Below are 18,411 nucleotides of genomic sequence, written 5' to 3'. Positions count from 1 at the left end.
TGAACCACTGCCCTGCCTTCGCATGTAGCCCCGCTAGCAGGAGGGGTGAGCGATCTTCCTGTATTGGAGCCCCTGCACTCCCTGCTTGAAGGAAGCAGCTCTGTGGAACCAAGGGTAGCAGTCCAGGAGGCTATGATTGGGGAATCCAGAGAGGTCTCCCTGCTGCTGGGGGAACCGTGTGCTCCCTCCCCCATGTTGTGGTATACTTTGTTGAGGGTGCGCTTTGCATACAGTATTGCAGGACTGGAGGGAAACCTCAACGGAGGTCCTGCTTCTGCTGAGCGCAGAGATAATGTAATTATGGGCTCAGGAGCTCCTGTGCCCAACAAGCACTTGCGTTCACCATGATCTTCATGTAGAAGGCGATTAAGGCGATTCTTGTACCAGTGGCACTTCATCACTGTATTTTCTGCCCTCATTGTTTCAATGGTATGTAAGAACCTGAGGTGATGACGTGGTTGCCTTGTTAGGAAACAGGCACCTTTTCAGGGTCTGCACCTCACGCATTGGGAGGGTGGGTGATGTTGTGTGGCCTGTGCAAGAGGGAAACATTTCTTTGTGTTTACACTCATGATGATGATGGTCTGATAAGTGCTGTTGGGCACAATATTACTGATTCCTGTTGTTTTGGTCTATATTTATTATGCACTGCAGCTTACTTTGATATAACTTGCTGTGGAGTCTCTTTTGTAGTGTATTTATTGTGCTACTGGGTTGTACGTGTTGTGCAAATGATTTACACATTGCCTCTGGGATAAGCCTGACTACTCTGGCCAAACCTACCAAAAGGATGGGTGGGGGTTATCTTAGGTGTGTATCTCCCTTGCCCTGACTAGAGTGGTGGTTACTGCCTGGCTTACATGCCTTCCCTAGCCAACCAGGAACCCGATTTCTAACAGTACCCTTCTGGCAGAATAGTATCATTGTGTTAAACTGAATATTTATATTCCCAAATTAGGACTTTTGTCTGCTTGACACCATGACACATAAGTTATTTTCAGCATACCCAGAAGTTGAGCAGAGTCCCTTGAGTGTCTTGAGACATTTGCTTCCAGTTGTTCCAAGCAACAACTCAATTAACACTGAATTGTCTGTAGTTTTTCTAAGAGCAGCTGAGATTAGTGGCAAACAATCAGTGAAAAAACAAGTACAGCCAGTAAAAATTATATGGAGCCAATTCAGGACATGTTTTTTTTTGCCCTTACAACTCCTGCACTTTGAAAAGTGGCATGCGTGCATGGGTGAACTAACCCCTAGCACTGTGTCATCACAATATCTTTGCACCACACAGTGTCAACAGCATGATTTTTGTGTGAAAAAACACAGGATCGAAAATGTGCAGGTACTCAAAAAAGTGAGTACCTACACTTTTATATTTTTATTTAAAGCTCTGAGCACAGGGACAAGTGGTACACTAAGGGAAGTCACGTGCAAGAAGGGTGTCAATGGTTTGGTATCTCTCCTGCATTTGCAGAGCATGAGAAGTTTACATTCTGAAAGTGGAAGCTGTCCAAAAGGGGCAGCATCCACTGTGCAAGCTGATGGAGTCAGGTGGAGTAGCCAGGGACACCGAGGAGCGTCACATACTGACTGTTCTGTCCCTTTAAAAAAGTGTTCATCTTTATTAGGTCTTGCTAGAGACAGCTTTGCTGTGTGTCGTGGTCTTTGTCATTAATTAAGCAACATTATTGAACGGAGGGGGGACACCCCCAGGTAGTTCCTAACCGGGGTTGAGTCACAGGGCCCTCCTCAATTGATAATATTGCTATAGCAAATAAAACCCGTAACAGTTGGAGGTGGAAATCACAAAACTCTTTATTAAATGGTGCATTTTTCAAAGAATTGTTCAGGTGGAAGGCTACAAGAAACATACTTGCTGGATTTGTTTTCTTCGGAAAGGCACTGTTATTTTTTTTCCTATTGAAATGTATTATAGTGAATGTCTTTCTGTATTTGAGAGTGCACAGTAGCGCACATAGAAAAAATGACAGTAGATTTGAGTCACAATATATATAAATTGTTAGTGGAATTATACCAATTGTAAGAATTGAGGTGATTTCTAAGGTGAGTTTAACCTGTGAAAAATGCTGGTAAAGTGCTGGGATCTCATGATACATTTTTTATTGAAAATTGGTTACTCTTATTATGGGAATTATGGTAGAATCAAGAGTCGCTGTAATGACGCCAGTAGCTAATGTTACACTTAAATCCCCCTGATGCAAATAGTGAACCTTGAGTCCCTTTTTTCAATATCAATTGTTTCTGTCAAACTGTGGTTCTATAAACATTGGAGATTCTCCTGTGTTTTTTCTCACAACGCTGCACCAATATCTGTTCCATTCAATAATGTTCTAAAGCACCATCAAAGCAACATAAGGATGCTAAAATATGCAATTCCATCATATTTTTATCAATGGATTTATTGAGCAATTGTTCCTAGTATAGAACTAATGACGTTCCACTACAATACTGGGACCATCTGCAAAAGGGCTAGAACGTTTTTCATTAGCCTCTACATATTCATCCCATGTACCAAATTTTGTTCTCTCAGGTAGAGTCTCTGGCACGTGATCAAATATCAGTTGGCCTTCAGAACCTAAACAGCTGTACACAATGGCAACTTTCCTTTCCTGTTTACTTTTTGCCATAAATTTGTACTAAGTACTTTTTGAAACAGCAGTGCCATTGTGACCATTTTATTGGAGGTATTCCAGGGGTTTAGAAGAAGCTAGGTGGTCTATTCACACTAGTCATCTCCACTAAAATACATGTTTCTACACTCCCATATTAATCAATCAATCACTCAATCAATCAGTCGACCTGTAGAGAGTGCCACCTGTGAGGGTTTCCAGGTGCTGGAAGGGTCCAGGGTCTCAGTCGAAGAGGCAGGCTTTCAGCATCCTAAGGAACTCCTGTAGAGTAGGGGAGGTCCTGTGGTGCAGGGGTAGACCGTTCCAGGCTTCGGCTCTGAGGTAGGAGAAGGAGCATCATCCTGCTCTGCTGCGTTGTACGCGGGGGGTATGGGCCACTGCGAGGGAGGCAAAGCGGAGGTGTCTGGAGGGTTTGTGGAATCTCAGGTGGTGGTTGATGTGGGTGGGTCTGGAGTCATGCAGTACCTTGAATGTGTGGGTGAGGAGGTTGAACTGGCGTCATTCTTCTTCAGGAACCAGTGGAAGTTTTTGAGATAAGGATTGATGTGGGTGTGACGGGGAGGATCTAGGATGAGTCTTGCTGCGGCATTCTGGATGGTCTGTAGTCTTTGAACTAGGTAGCCCTCGACTCCCACTTAGAGGGTGTTTCCATAGTCCAGTCGACTGGTGACGAAGGCTTGGGTGATGATGCGCCTTGGAGAAGCCATTTGAAAATCTTATGTAATATGCACAGGATGAAGAAGCAAGAGGATGGTAATGCGTTGACTTGGGACCTCATGGTGAGTTTACTGTCCAGGATGATACTGAGGTTCCTAGTGTTCTCAGATGGGGTTGGACGTCGCCCTAGTTCTGTGGGCCATCAGCAGGCATCCCAGGGAGAGCTGTTGCTGCTGAAGATAAAGACTTCCATCTTTTCTTTTTGAACTTAAGGCAGTTATTCCTTATCCAATTGATGGTGCTGATCATGCATAGGTAGAAGTTGGTTCTGGCGGAGGTGAAGTTTTTGTGGAGGGAGAGGATGAGTTGCGTGTCATCAACTTCAGAGAGGAAGTGGATGAGTTGCATGTCGTCGGTTTGACTTTGTTTTTCTCTGTTTTTGTCCATTTGTATGTGCACTGAAGCACAGAGATATACTCTCATATGAAAAACACATGCACCCAAAGAGTTGATTGAATTAATAAATACATGGCGTTATTTAGCATGGACAGATAACTCGAGGGGTATTCCAGTTCTAACAAAAGCAAAAGAAAAACTTTACAAATACATGGAAGAAGTACAGGTCCAGTAAAGGGATTTCTGAATATGCAAATACTGCATTGGCTTTTAAGCCCTGGGAGAAGGCAGTTCCAGATGTTAGGAACTAAGCTGAGAAAACTTGTCTCCCAGAAGGAGCATAACAGATAACCAGGAACCTCGGTAGACTGGTTGAGACAGAACAGAGGTAACATGTGGGTAGGTAACTAGACAAGTGATGTCAGAAGGGCTCTGGCCCTTTTGGTCAATTGCCCTCTGATAATTAAAGAGAAATTTAAAACTACTCGTTTTGAAATTGAGAGCCAATGGATTTTGAAAAAATGGTCAGAAATGTTTTTTGCCAGATAAGCTGAGAGTCATATTTATGGAAAGGAGACGTTTTGGCAATCTGTACTCGAGAGACATAAATACAAAGTCATGTCACCAGCATGAGGGTGGCAGCTTGAATGACCTTTTAGTAACAACAAAAGATGCAGCTAAAAATGAGAATTGCTAACCCTGCATTTGAGAAGTGTTGGAAATGGCCCTTTCAGCAGGGTCATACCCAGATGATTTGCCTTTTTCCTCCTATTTTTTGGACCTGTTTTTGCAGGCATTTAGGGATCTGTGCACTTTACCACTGCTGACCAGAGCTAAAGTACAGGTGCTATGTCCTCTAATACATGATAACAATGGCTTCTCCACAATAGGCATATTTAATTTACTTGTAAGCCCCTAGTGAAGCACACTATATGTGCACAGGGCCTGTAAATTAAATGCTACTAGTGGCCGGCAGCACGGATTGTGCCTCCTACTACAGTAGCCTTTCAAATATGTCTCAGGTCTGCCAAAGCAGGGCCTGTGTGTGAAGTTTTATTTAAACTATCATTTCGACCTGGCAAGTGCACCCACTTGCCAGGCTTAAAGCCTTACTTTGTATTACATGTAAGTCTCCCCTAACGTAGGCCCTAGTCAGCCCCAAGGACAGGGTGTAGTGTAAGTTGGACATGTACTTTTAAGTTTAACATGTCCAGGTAGTGAAAAACTGGTATGTTCATTATTCACTATTGCAATGGCCATCTTTCCCATAGATTAGCATTGGGTTTGTCTTAAAATATCTTTTAATTATAACTTCCAAATGGGACGAGATAGAAATGTGGAGTTTGGTGTTCCTGGACTCACAATGTAAAATCACAACTTATGGTGAAGTTGGATTTTTAATTATAAGACTGAAAATGCCACTTTTAGAAAGTTGGCATTTTTTTACTTTAACCATTCTGTGCCTCTGCCTGTCCCGGAGTACACGTCTGAGGTAGATGATTGCTGGGTTTGTGCATTCCCACTAGACAGTCACACACAAAGGGAGCTTGGGTGTGGCGTTAGCATATTGATGGCCCATCACCAGGCTAAAGGGCCTTCCTGGGCTAGGTGGGAGGGAGGAGCGGTCACTTACCTCTGAATGGGGTTGTGTCTCTCCACACACAAAGGGCTGCATACCCTCTGCGTAGTGTCTGGAGGGCAGGGAAGGGACCCTGGGGACTTCAGAGGAATATCTGGAAGTTTCCTCAACCTTCCAGAACCTAGGTGCCAAAATATAAATGCTGGACCCCAAACCCCACAAGCGTTTTTCACTTCAGGGTTCTGGGGAGACTCTGTCACTGCGAGGAGCTGGGCTGCCAGGAGGGACTGCCAGTTTGTCATTGTTTTGCTGTGTTGGCCTGCTACAAGCTGATTGTTGAGTTGCCAGAAAGGGCTGCCACATTGCACTGGGCTCTCCTGTGTTGGCCTGCTGCCTCTGTGGGGAAGAAGGAAGGATCCTGCTCCCTATACCCAGGAGCCCACAAGAACTCTAAGGGCCTGGCCAGCTGGCCTCAGGTTGCAGAAAACTCAGGGTCATCAAAGTCTTCCATCTATAAACTTCGTACTTGTATAGCGCACTACTCACCTGTTAGGGTCTCAAGGCGCTGTACGCATACCGATGTGGAACCCCTCCTGGCTTTTCCCTGTGAGGTGCCCACTCCTGGGTAACCTCCAAGGTGAAGCCAGGCATCCCAGCGCTGTTGGGGCCGTTGTGGAGATTAAGCAAGCTATTGCCCAGAGTTACAGAGTGGGACCCATGAATTAGATTAGGCACCAATGCGAGAATTGTGGAAATTGAGCCAGAGACCCGCCGAGGCGGGAATTGAACCCTGGTCCCGGGCCAGATTTCTGCATCAGGGTCTGCCGCTCTAACCATTGAGCCACACTTCATCTGCTGAGTGTCATGCTCCCTGCACTTAGGTACTAACTCAGGAGGTGCTCATTGTACAGTAAGACTGCCCACACCCTCTGTACAACCCCAGGAGGCATGCTTACTGAGGGCGAACCGGTCTGAGAGCGAAACGCGCTCCCCTTGCAACCCGAGTGCACTTCCGGGCGGTGGCCCCCCAATAAAGGATTGCTCAGGAGCAGTGCTTAACTTGTGCTTGTTGTTTCCGGCGCAGATCACCAGCACTTGTTTTTGAGGGCCGGGTCTTATTCTTCTGCCTTAACCATTTGCTGGGAGCAAAATACACATATAGGAAAGGCAGAGGAAGGGAAAAGCGCCACAAAGGGAGAAAGCAGAAAGCTGCTAGAGTGAGCTGAAGGGCAGGGAGTGGTTTTCTATGTATTGAAGAGGCCTGAGATGGCTTCAGGATTACTCTGCCTCAGTATTCCGTGCTCGCATACTTAATTGCAGCAGTCGCGTGTTTAAGAGGAGGGCTTTGGGCGCCGGCACGTCTTTACTTACAAATAAAGCACTGCTCAGGAGAGTAGTGAGCTGCACTCCCAGCACCGAGTGCTAAGTGAGGAGGCGCCCCCACCAAAGGACTGCACAAAGAAGCGGTGAGCCGTGCCCCCAGGGCTGAGTGCACTACCAGCAAGTCCATGACGCAGGAGTGAGAGACACACTCCCTGCACGTCGGACCGGCCATGCTGAGGGTTGGGAGGATCCGCTCCCTCACTACACCAATGCTTCAGCACAGAGCCACATGGCTGACGCAGGTGAGTGGACTTGCACACGGCTGCCCCCTTAAGGAAAGTGCCAGCTTGATCATCACACCGGCACTGGGTTCATTGGGACCTGCAAGCTTGGGGCAGCACCGCAATTAAATTCCCCTGGCCCGGCTCGTCTTGGTCCCTGCCCCCACTGCAGGCACCACACACCCTGGGGCATTGGTCACCCCCGCTGTTCCGGAGGGAAGATAAAAATAACCAGCATACTCATGAAAGCTCTTGCTCAGACTTTGGTGGGATTCCGGCCCTCCCCTGTGCCATCAACGGGGTGGCAGGTAGACTGGAGCACTCGCCCCCCTCAATTTGTCTAAAGAAGTGACTTTCACAAGTGATTTGCCTTACTTAGGGGAAACACTTTCCCTCCTCGTAGTTATCATTTTGGCACTCCAAGGACTCCCTGCATTCCCCCAGTCATCATGGGGAGTACAGTGAGCACAACCACAGAATCTGACAAACTTGTGACATGCAGGTTCATTCTCCTGAGTAACCTACCAGTATAAACGATTGCATAACCCCTAAATTGATTAATTGAATTTTTGTGGTGTTGGTCTTAACTTAACGAGATAAACATGTTTAATTTTTCTAAAACTGGTATTGAGTCTTTTTCTGGTGTCTTTCACTGTGTTACTGTCAATAAGTGCTGCACAAATACTTGACACATTGCCTTCTAAGTTAAGACAGCCTGCTCTGTACGAAGCTACCAGGGGTTGGCACAGGTTAATTTAAGGAATGGTTCTGACTTACCCTGCTTAGGACTGTGGTTCCAACTTAGACAAGGCGCATACCCTGCCCCAATTTCTAACAATCCTCATCAATATATAATCCAGTTTGCCAAGGGAGTGCAACAGTGTGCGTACAGCACCAATGTTGCTAGACATCCTACATTGAACCATAGACTAGAGTGGCAAACTACAGTTAGCACCTCAGATTTTTTGGCATTGAGTTTAAGAGCGATAAGGCTCATTCCATTAAAGTGTAACATATTGTTGAACATTTACTCAGCAATTATAATAACATTGTGTCATCCAAATCTCCTCCTCGTTCTACAGCCCTTGTCGCGTGCATTGTGGCCTCCTAAGTCATTGTTCCCCTTGTAGTCAAGAATGGGAGGTCAGCAGCTTAAGAGCAGAAATAATAAAATATAGATGAGGGAGGTTGATGAAAAAAGAATTTCATTCTGTCTCTTCTTTCCAAAATGCAGAACATAAGTCTGAAATGAATGATGGTAGTCCACTGAATAACATGTGTTATTTGCAAAGTAATATTGAGTAATGGTTCGAACTTTGTCCTGCAGCCACCCATGGGTTCGACCTCTCCTGAACCAGAACAACAGTTCTTTAATCATATAAAATTAATTTTAAACTTGCCTATATATATAGCTTGGTATATGGAATGCCGAAAATGTTTGTTAAATTGGTGCAACAATCGCAAAAGAATTATAATTCAAATACGTAAACAAGAGAAAACGATGGGCCCGATTCACAAAGGTAAACTTAGACCAAAAGTCTAAATTTATGACTTTTGGTATTCACAAAAGTAAGTTACGAGTAGTATGTTTAAGTCTGCACTTGCGATGGAGTTTCGGCACTCGGTATGGATCTCTGCACTCGGGACAGAAATCTACACTCTTCAGTGATGAACCTCCGCAATTGGGCTGTAACACAAATATCTCCAGATGTACAACCAAAATAGCATATAATATATCACTGACAATATGAAATAGCTACATGTAGGCACTGTGCAGTTACATATGTGGATGTGTAGGGTGTGTATTGCAGTGGTAAATGTTCTGTCAAAGACACTCACCACTACAAGAATTTTGAAAAGCTTCATAAATTCAATAAAACATCTTCTCTACAGTTTCACATGTAACCCACAATATTGGGTCATGTAAAGTCTTCCACGAACAGTCAAATTGTGAATGTACTATACCACTCTAAATCTATGAACGTATATCAGATTCCTAAGTTTCTCCCGAACACAGCACACACACACACACCTGTGTCAGTGCTTACCATACCCACACCCAGTTCTAGCTGGAAGTCGTTAGCCAATCACTGTCTGGCTACAGACATAAATTCCGAGCTGCCACACACAAACCCTTTCAGACCTTACAACATGTTGCTATATATATTTATTTGGTTGCCCCTGGTTATGCAACAGAATGATGCAAGAAGAAGGAGGGGGAGAGCAGAGAGGATATTCAGGCAAAGGATTAACCTCTTTGGGATCTCCAGCCAAGATGACAGGTCCAGATTCCATTTTTCCCCTTATGTCATCTTGGAGATGGTTTCTGAGTCGGAACAGGATATTGATTCTGTGACATGCTGCTCCCTTCACCATCCCAGGATATGTTAAGATCATAGCGGCTTTCCACTCTTTGCCACTGGGTCATTCCAGAGAGTGTCTAGTGACATTGTGGCCATATCTCAGGCAATCCAGGCCCAATGCTTGTGTCAGGTACTGAGCTGAATAAATAGGAGAGTGGATCAGTACACACGTATGCCCTATACACTGGCAGGAAGTCATAGGTTTGCCAGGGATCTTTACATCTTATCCCACTTCCCACGTGTGGTTGATGCAATCGATTGCACTCATGTGGCACTTCAGCCACCTCACCACAATGGCCACAACTTCTGCAAAATACACTGCTGGCACTCCATCAATGCCCAGGGTGTGTGTGATGCCAGTGGCTGCTTTATGGATATGAATGCAGTATTCCCAGGTACTACAAGTGACAGCTACATATTCTGCAGGTCAACTCTGGCTCGGCACATCCATCACAATTTAATATTTCTTGCAACACCTACATGGTGCCAACAGAAACTGCATGCACTATTCCATATCTTAGTAACTTAATATATGCAGCAAGCATATGCACCACAATCTGTATTTTTTCTTCCTTGGGTGATGCTGCATATGCACTCTCCTCTCATCTCTTCACACCATACAGACATGCATTCACTGTACCTCAGCAGAGGTACAATACGGCACACAACGGACACGAGCCATAATCAAGCATACTTTTGGACTCCTAACGTCACATCTTGACCATACAGGGGGTGTGCTGCTGTACTCCTCTGAAGTTGTGTGCAATATAATAGTAGCCTGTTGTATCTTACACAACAATGAGGTATGTCAGGGCTTACACATCCCTCTGAAACCTCACTTAGGTCTGAATACAGGGAACAGGACCATTGTACCCAACAGAGGGCAGGGTATGCAGATGCGTGCTTAGCTAGTTGACACTTTTTTCTCTTGAACCATTAGTTGTATTAGGGACTTTGGGGGTGATTCTGATTCTGGCGGGCGGCGGAGGCCGCCCGCCAGAATTCCGCCCTCCAAAATACCGCGCCGCGGTCAAAAGACCGCGGCGGGTATTTCAAGTTTTCCCCTGGGCTGGCGGGCGGCCGCCAAAAGGCCGCCCGCCAGCCCAGGGGAAAACGACCTTCCCACGAGGATGCCGGCTCGTAATCGAGCCGGCGGAGTGGGAAGGTGCGACGGGTGCATTTGCACCCGTCGCGTATTTCACTGTCTGCCAAGCAGACAGTGAAATACTTGTAGGGGCCCTCTTACGGGGGCCCCTGCAGTGCCCATGCCACTGCAGGGGCCCCCAGGGGCCCCGCGACCCCCCCTACCGCCATCCGGTTCCCGGCGGGCGGACCGCCGGGAACTGGATGGCGGTAAGGGGGGTCGGAATCCCCTCGGCGGCGCAGCTAGCTGCGCCGCCTTGGAGGATTCAACAGGGCAGCGGTACACTGGCGGGAGACCGCCAGTGTTGCCGGTCTGACCGCGGCTTTACCGCCGCGGTCAGAATGCCCGGCGGGGCACCGCCGGCCTGTCGGCGGTGCTCCCGCCGACCCTGGCCCCGGCGGTCTAAGACCGCCGGGGTCAGAATCACCCCCTTTATGTGGTTGCACATTTCAAAGAGGTACGTCATACACACATCTTCTCTGCAGTGGCATGTATGTCATTTCTAATATATAGGTTGAAGTCCAAACGATGTACATGTGGTTATCAGCATACAGCCTAGACAAAGCTGTCTTGACTAGCTAAATGAGGCACTTGCCATATATACTGTCTGATGTTCTCAAGGGATATTCCAATATATTTGAATCACATCTTTGAGTAGTAAATACTGAAGAGGATAAAAAAGCAAACTTGAGACAGATGTTATTGTGTGTAATCTTAGGACATTACTGTGAGAATACACATACTTTGGAGTCCAAAAACATTACAATGCCTAGTGAGATAAAAGGATAACAAAGTCAGCACTTGGTTGATGTTGTTGTCAGCTTCTTTATGAATTGGACACCAACAACATAATCATGTGCGTTCTATTTCAGTGGAGCCGGCCGACCAAGTGACACCGACCCATGGCCAGGGAAAGGAGATTGGAAGTTCAGCTCGTTGGTGAGTATGACCTATCAATGCCACCAATGAGGAGAAGGAGAAGGGAGATGAAGAACAAGGCAGGGGAAGTGTACCCACCCAGATCAATGCTATGGCACCAACACCATCAGCCCGACTGGAGGCTGCAGACATTGAAGGGGGGGGGGGGGTTGAGAGGGACACCACCAGTGGGGGAAGAATGTAGGTCTCTCCCTGGCACAGAAGAACAGGATGTTTTAAATGGTGTCCCCAGGGCAGGCCATATCACCATCTGTGCCTGCCACTGACCCTTCCCTAACTCTTGCAGCCCCCTTTCCAGAGGGGCTTCCAGCTGTAACCCCTGCCACTGCTCCCCCTCCATGTGCCCACCCAGGAGAGCTTAGAGAGGCATCTACCCTGACACCTAACATCCCTCTTTTTCTACCCCTCCATGTACTGCCATTCCTATGGGGTCCTTCCCAGGAAGTGGCGCTAGCATCTGAGGGTGAGGGGAATGTGTCTTCTTGGATCTTACAGGAGATCTGAGATGAAGTCTATAAGTTCTTAGAGGCACAATCACGAGATATGGCTCACCTCAGTGTCTCCATCAGTTCATTGGGTGCAGCCAGATTGTATGCGTTGGCCCACTGCCCAATAAGCCACATTAGTTGAGTCTCCCAGTTCATCTTCCCTCTCTGTTTCCTCTGTTACCTCATGTATCCCTCATATTGCCCACTCCGATGGGGTGTCTGGTCCTGCATTGGCCAGCCAAGAAGAGTCCACAGGAGCAGAGGACTTGAACATTACAGTCAAGGACAATGAGGAGGGTCAGTGACTGGACACTGTTTGGACTAAAGACTTTTTTTTAACCTCTTGCACATAGACGGGTTACCCTGACACTTCCTGGTGTGTTAAATTTACTTTGACCACCCCCTCCAAGTCCCCTTGCCCAATCTGATTTAAGATTTTATTTGATTTCCTTTCTCCCTTTCCAACAGACAGTTTTTTTTTTACTTTGATTACTATCTCAGATAAAATTTTAAAAATGGACATCTTTGTGTTGTGTGTTTCATTATATTTGCTGTATTCAAACTATTGAAGTTATATTGGTGGGTGTTTAGCAATGGTCTCAGCATGATACCTTATTACACAGATGGTTCTACAATTATACATGTCTTACACACATTTATCCACATATATATATTGCCTACAACCGGAGTAACCAATTGACCACCCTTAACTATTCCTCAACTCAATTGAAATATGAAAGATATATTTTTATTTACAAAGTATAGTGAAAACATATATTACAGTGATCATGGGGGGATCTCGCTTGCAACTTTGCAATAGTGGTGGTGAGAATCTCTGAGTAAGTGCATTTACTGTGTCAGTGCTGATGTGTGGGTGGGTGTGTTGCATCTGCCTGTACAGGTGGTAGAGGTTTCTGGGGTGAAAGTGCCTGTACAGGTGGGGGATGTGACTGGGCAGGGGGGGCATTTGTATCGGGGGTGGTGCCTGTGGACATTGGAGGGATGACTGTGCAGGTTGTGGCACAGGTGGATGGTTGGGGCGTGGTGCAGGTATGTGTATTGGGTCCCCTCCAGGCATTGGCCCTGGAGGAAGACTTTGGAACACTTTCAGCGTGACCTCCATCATTTTCATGGCCAAGGAATAGGGTCTTGCTCTCTCTTCCAGAAACAGGTCTGTCTGTCAAGCATATGAGGGATTTGACGTATTTCCCGCAGTGAGTCTGATATGTCAAACAGCATAACCCCTATGGCACAAATGTTCTGCCTCACATCAGCCTGCTGTTGAAAAAAACTCCTCCTCCCTCTGGCCACCAAGACCATCTGTCAGCCCCCTTCGCATGGTATTGACTCTGTTCTGACCATCAGGTCTACCAGCGTGGGAGGGGTAGCATGTGGGAGGCTGTGGGGAGGAGATTGGTGCCTAGGGGATACTTGCTCCTTGCCAAGGGGTGTCATGTTTCCTAGATGCTTGCGAGAAGGCCTGGAAGGCAGTGACATGGGAGGAATGTTTCGGGGACCCAATAAGTTTAGCTGGCATGTGAGGGCTGTGAGTAGGTGATGGTTGTGTTGGGGTTGGTGAATGCTGTGGCTGGTTAGCTGACTGCTGGGAATGGGCAATCCTCAGAAGTATTTCCCTTAGTATATCATGTGCTACAATACAAGGGCTGGATAAAACAATCTTTGCATCGATCTGATGTTCCACATGTGACCTTGTTGTGTAAAGCTACACAAGACAGCTCACACTGTAGCACTGAGGTGTGCAATGCAAAATCAAACGCATCAGTTCCAGTAACAGCTCTGTGTGGTCTTGAGATCCCAGTGATGTCAGCTGCTGGACCGGGTTCCTTGAGTGTGTTCCAGAAGATGTGGTCCTCGATCCAGCAACTTGAGAAAGAAGTGATACCAAAATTAATGTTCAGCATGATTGATATGTGTACACAGGCATTCCTGATTGTGCTGGTAATGTATTACACACCAACTACAGATGCTATAAAAAAATGGCAAAATCTGCTGATAATCTTGCACAAGGAGTAGGTTTATGGGTACAATTTGAGAATCAATAGATTACAACACTACATGGCACACTTATCTGATGGACGGATGGTAGTGAGTCTGACTGGTGCAAACCCCTGGATGGTGTTGTGTGGATCACAGAGGAGGTCCTGACAGCAGGTGTAATGTGGCATACATATCCATATTTCAATACAGTGGAAGATGGAAACCATTTTACATTTATATGTGATAGGTATAGGCCAATGATAATTTAAGTACATCCCAGGAACCACAAGCGGTCCTTCTGATCTTTACATGAGGCCACCCTGGTCAACAGCAGCACTGGTCTGCTGTTAACTCAACATAGCACTAACATTGAAAAGATGTGGAATACACAGGGAAGCGTGTACGTGAAGGTAAATGTAGGTTAAAGAAAGGAAGTAACTGTGGTGTCCTGCATCGCTTAATGTTAGAAACGCTTTCAATTGTAAAGACATGGGGGGTCATTACGACCTTGGCGGGCGGCTACCGCCGCCCGCCAGGCGGTAACCGCCGTGCAGCCGCCAATGCGGCCGCACTCACGCGGCCCCCATTACGACATCCCCGCTGGGCAGACGGGTACAAACCAAGTTTGCGCCCGCCGGCCCAGCGGGGATGAGGCCGCAACATAGGAGCCGGCTCCTAATGGAGCCGGCGGTGTTGCGGCCGTGTGACAGCGTCGTGCTTTTCATTGTCTGCTATGCAGACAGTGAAAAGCTGGCTGGGGCCCTGTTAGGGGGCCCCAGGACACCCCTTACCGCCAGCCTCTTCCTGGCGGTGCAAACCGCCAGAAACAGGCTGGCGGTAGGGGTGTCATAATCCCCAGGGCAGCGCTGCTTGCAGCGCTGCCCTGGCGGATTATCACCACCGGGGCTAAAACGGAGGGAAACCGCCGGCCCCGGTGGTGCGACCACGGCGCTTCCGCCATGGTCATAATATGGCAGGAAGCACCGCCAGCCTGTTGGCGGTGCTTCCTTCCTTTTAGCCCTGGCGGTCTTGGACCGCCAGGGTCAAAATGACCCCCATAGTACAGCATCCGTGCAAAAGTATGGAAAAGTATCTTCAATATTCGAACTCAATATTCTAATTCTAGTGAAGTAAGAGGTTAATCAGTTGTAATACGCACTCTTTGGGTGGCCTGTGTTCCTATTAAACATAAACAGCGGCACTGTTTTTTATATCCAACACTGGAGAAAGTTTTGGGCAGCACACACCCTGAAGTCATGTATTTCAAGGTTCTCCGATATGTAATTATGATGAAAGAGGAGGGCAAGTGAAATGAAACAATCACCTAGGATCACAAGTTTTGGTTACGTAGGGTAACAGGGATAAATCACACATCTTCAAGTTTCACATTGTGCAGTTCAGCCACAAGATGATTATGCTTTGCTTCACCTACACCAAACTTATCACCAAACCCGTCCACCCCCCAAACACCAACTGCCACCCTGCTGGCATCAGTGACCATACATATTTGCCCCTGGAAAAGTGTTTGAGAGTATCCATGGTATATTCTTTTAAGCCAGTTGTGGCTACTCCCCTTTAGATGTGACAATATAGGAAATTTGGTACATACTATATGAATTTGGCATACATGTAGAGTCATCCTTTCATTACCCAACATGCTATGAAGTAGTGTACTTTTATGAGCCAAATCTGAACATATGGAGATGAGCGATAACAGAGATATGAGACACACACCACATACTACTGACATGTCATCAAATATTTAAGAGCATGGTCTTTTTGTACATTCCTTATTAAGTGTATTTACCAGGGTCTGCTATCCGCCCCATGTGCGGTGCCTGCCCAGATATCACACCCGTCCGTGGAGCACAGAGCATTATAGTTGATGTTTTTCTGGCCAATGTCACGGGGCCTAAAATAATGACTGTATTTAGTTTACATTGAAGTTGACACATATAATGTGCCACATTTCTTAGTTTAGTTCACATGTTTGAGACTATTGATGGAATTTATGTAAAATATCTGTGGGTTGTCGGATCACAATGTAGTAGAAAGGATCCTCTTCAGGCTATGTGTACATAGCAGGTTCTGCTGGTGGAATGGGTTGATGTTCCCCATGACGTTGATTCCCTGAAAGTGCAGGGACCTCTGCTCCAATGGGTGAATCTCTTCTGGCTGTTTGTGGCAATGAAAATGAGAAGTCAACATATAATACCAACAAATGATGATTATATACAACAATTTACAAATTTACTCAATTGCATTTACAAGACAACAGTGATTGTTACTTACTCAGGCACATGTTCCAGTGCAATTTACCAGTGGGAAATTAATTCATCAGCAGTGATGTGCCACTGTTTCTGAATGAGCAATAGACAAAATGAGGTACATGAGAGTCTAATTCACTATGTATATTTGCACAATGTATGACTGACTTCCATAGCCACATTGGCAGTGTATCATACAAAGATAGCATTTTACATCATTGTTTAATTCTTCACATTTTACCTGTAATCACATTTTCCTCATCAGTATCAGACAGCCCATGTAGCTTTTGAGGGTGCATGGTGGATAGAATCTCCCTCTCAAGTGTGGTGAGTAGGAGGTGAAGTCCAGTTGTCCACCAGAGAGAGCTCTGGCCACCTCTTTGCTGGTGTACTTCTCCTTCACCCACCTCTTCTCATCCTGCCACTTCTTCTTTATGTCAGTGACAGTGAGGACGTCTTTCCCAACTTAGTTACTGCAGTTGTCAACTGCTGCCATAGGGTTGCCTTCTGTGTTGCACTGGTGTAGTGGGGTGGAAGGCCATGCAACCTCTTGTAGTTTCTCACTACATGTTTGTCTCCTCCTCTATATATTTCCTCTTCCTCCTCCAATGTAGCATGGCAGAAGGTTGCAAGGCCCAGAGCAGGCAGGTGCAGTGTCGGTGTAAAAAGACCAGAGCCTTTAATGTGTGCTGCTTTAATGTGGTTTGTAGTGTAGGGTTGCAAGTGGTATTAAATGTTTGCAGGTGGTTATAATTCCAATTACTCTTACATGAGTGTGGAATCTCTGTCCATAGTGTGGAGATTCTGCCCCAAGTGCGGAGTCTCTCCCTTGAATGTGGAAACTGCATCCAGAGTGTGGATGTGAAGATACTACCCGTAACTTACCTTTGAGAATACCAAAAGTCGTAAACTTAGGGCCATATTCATACTTTTTGACGCAAAACTGCACCGACGCAGTTTTGCGTCAAAATTATTACTGCCGGCTAACGCCATTTCCTTGCGCCGTGCGGGTGTCAAATTTATACTTTGATGCACGGCGGCGCAAACCACTGGTGTGAGTCATTTTTGTTTATGCAAACCAATGCGTCACGTCGTAAAGGAAAACAACGTTAACGCAGCAAAAATGACTGTGAGCCGGTTTACGACATCGCAAACCGGATATGCGCCTTTTTTGATGCAATTGCATCAAAAAGCGGCGCAAACACAGCAAAATGTGCTAAGGGGAGCCAAAATGGATCCCAGATGCTTGCACAGACCCCAGGAAGATGACCACACTGTAGACAAAAATCACAAAATGCACAGAGAGACAAGTCAATCCACAGCCACACAGTCAGGAAATATCACAGACTGCAAAGTGAAAGTGAAAGTACACCCACTGTACCAATTCTGTAAACAGGATATCCTATTACATCACTTCCTGCCTCAAATGTGGTGCGTTTTTATTGTTATGCGTCAAAATATTATGACGCTTACAGTCTGTGCATCATTTTTTTTTACGCACATGTTTAGAAATAACCCTGCATCCAAAATTTGGAATATGTATCATACCTAACCAATTTCAGGGGGTACAGTGTGGGAATTACCGCTCAGGGCCAATGGATTTTTCCTGGCAATGTGTGTCATATTTCGACGCATATGCGTCATTTTTTACACATGTGCGTCTTTTTTTGACGTGTATGCGTAAAGATTTCTGTCTTTAACTGGGTTTGTGCCATTTCTCATTTTTAATAGTACATGACAGTTGTGACAATACAGAGTTAGGCTGATTGCACCCACATTGGGTATTACGGTGTATGGGCACATGTGACAGATCATACAACTGCGGACCATGATCCTCTAGTTGTTGTACCGGATTTGCACTCTTCACTGACGCAATAGATGGCCAAACGTGTGGGATACAATTAGGTATTACCCAGTTTGGGCATTTTTTGAGTCAAGAGAGGATAGCATGTCGATGCAAATCAATACAGTAACTCAATGCCTATGGGTCAATGTGTGTGATTTGCCTACTACTATTGTTGTTGTCCCACTGTGTGACCATCACAAGATGCGTTTTTGCAAATCTGCTTGTATGCATGTGGAGTCAATGTGTTCAAGCCTCAGATGCTAGTCAGTGTGGAAATGAGAGAAGACATGTGTTAGTCATACACGTAGCAACAACTGCTGTGTGCACTTCCTAGATTTTTTGGAACATAAGCACCACCAATGACAAAGCTTGCACAGGATAGATAGCAGACGGTTGTTCATGGCAAGGTTCCAAAACTTAGCCATCACATGTCCTGCAATGTTGGATACTACTTCCTAGGCACTTGTTTGTTTACCCAC

The sequence above is a fragment of the Pleurodeles waltl genome, chromosome 8, assembly GCF_031143425.1.
Source record: "Pleurodeles waltl isolate 20211129_DDA chromosome 8, aPleWal1.hap1.20221129, whole genome shotgun sequence".
In the NCBI taxonomy this organism is placed as follows: domain Eukaryota; kingdom Metazoa; phylum Chordata; class Amphibia; order Caudata; family Salamandridae; genus Pleurodeles; species Pleurodeles waltl.
The sequence above is the reverse complement of the archived record's forward strand: the minus strand, read 5'-3'. Positions refer to the sequence as shown.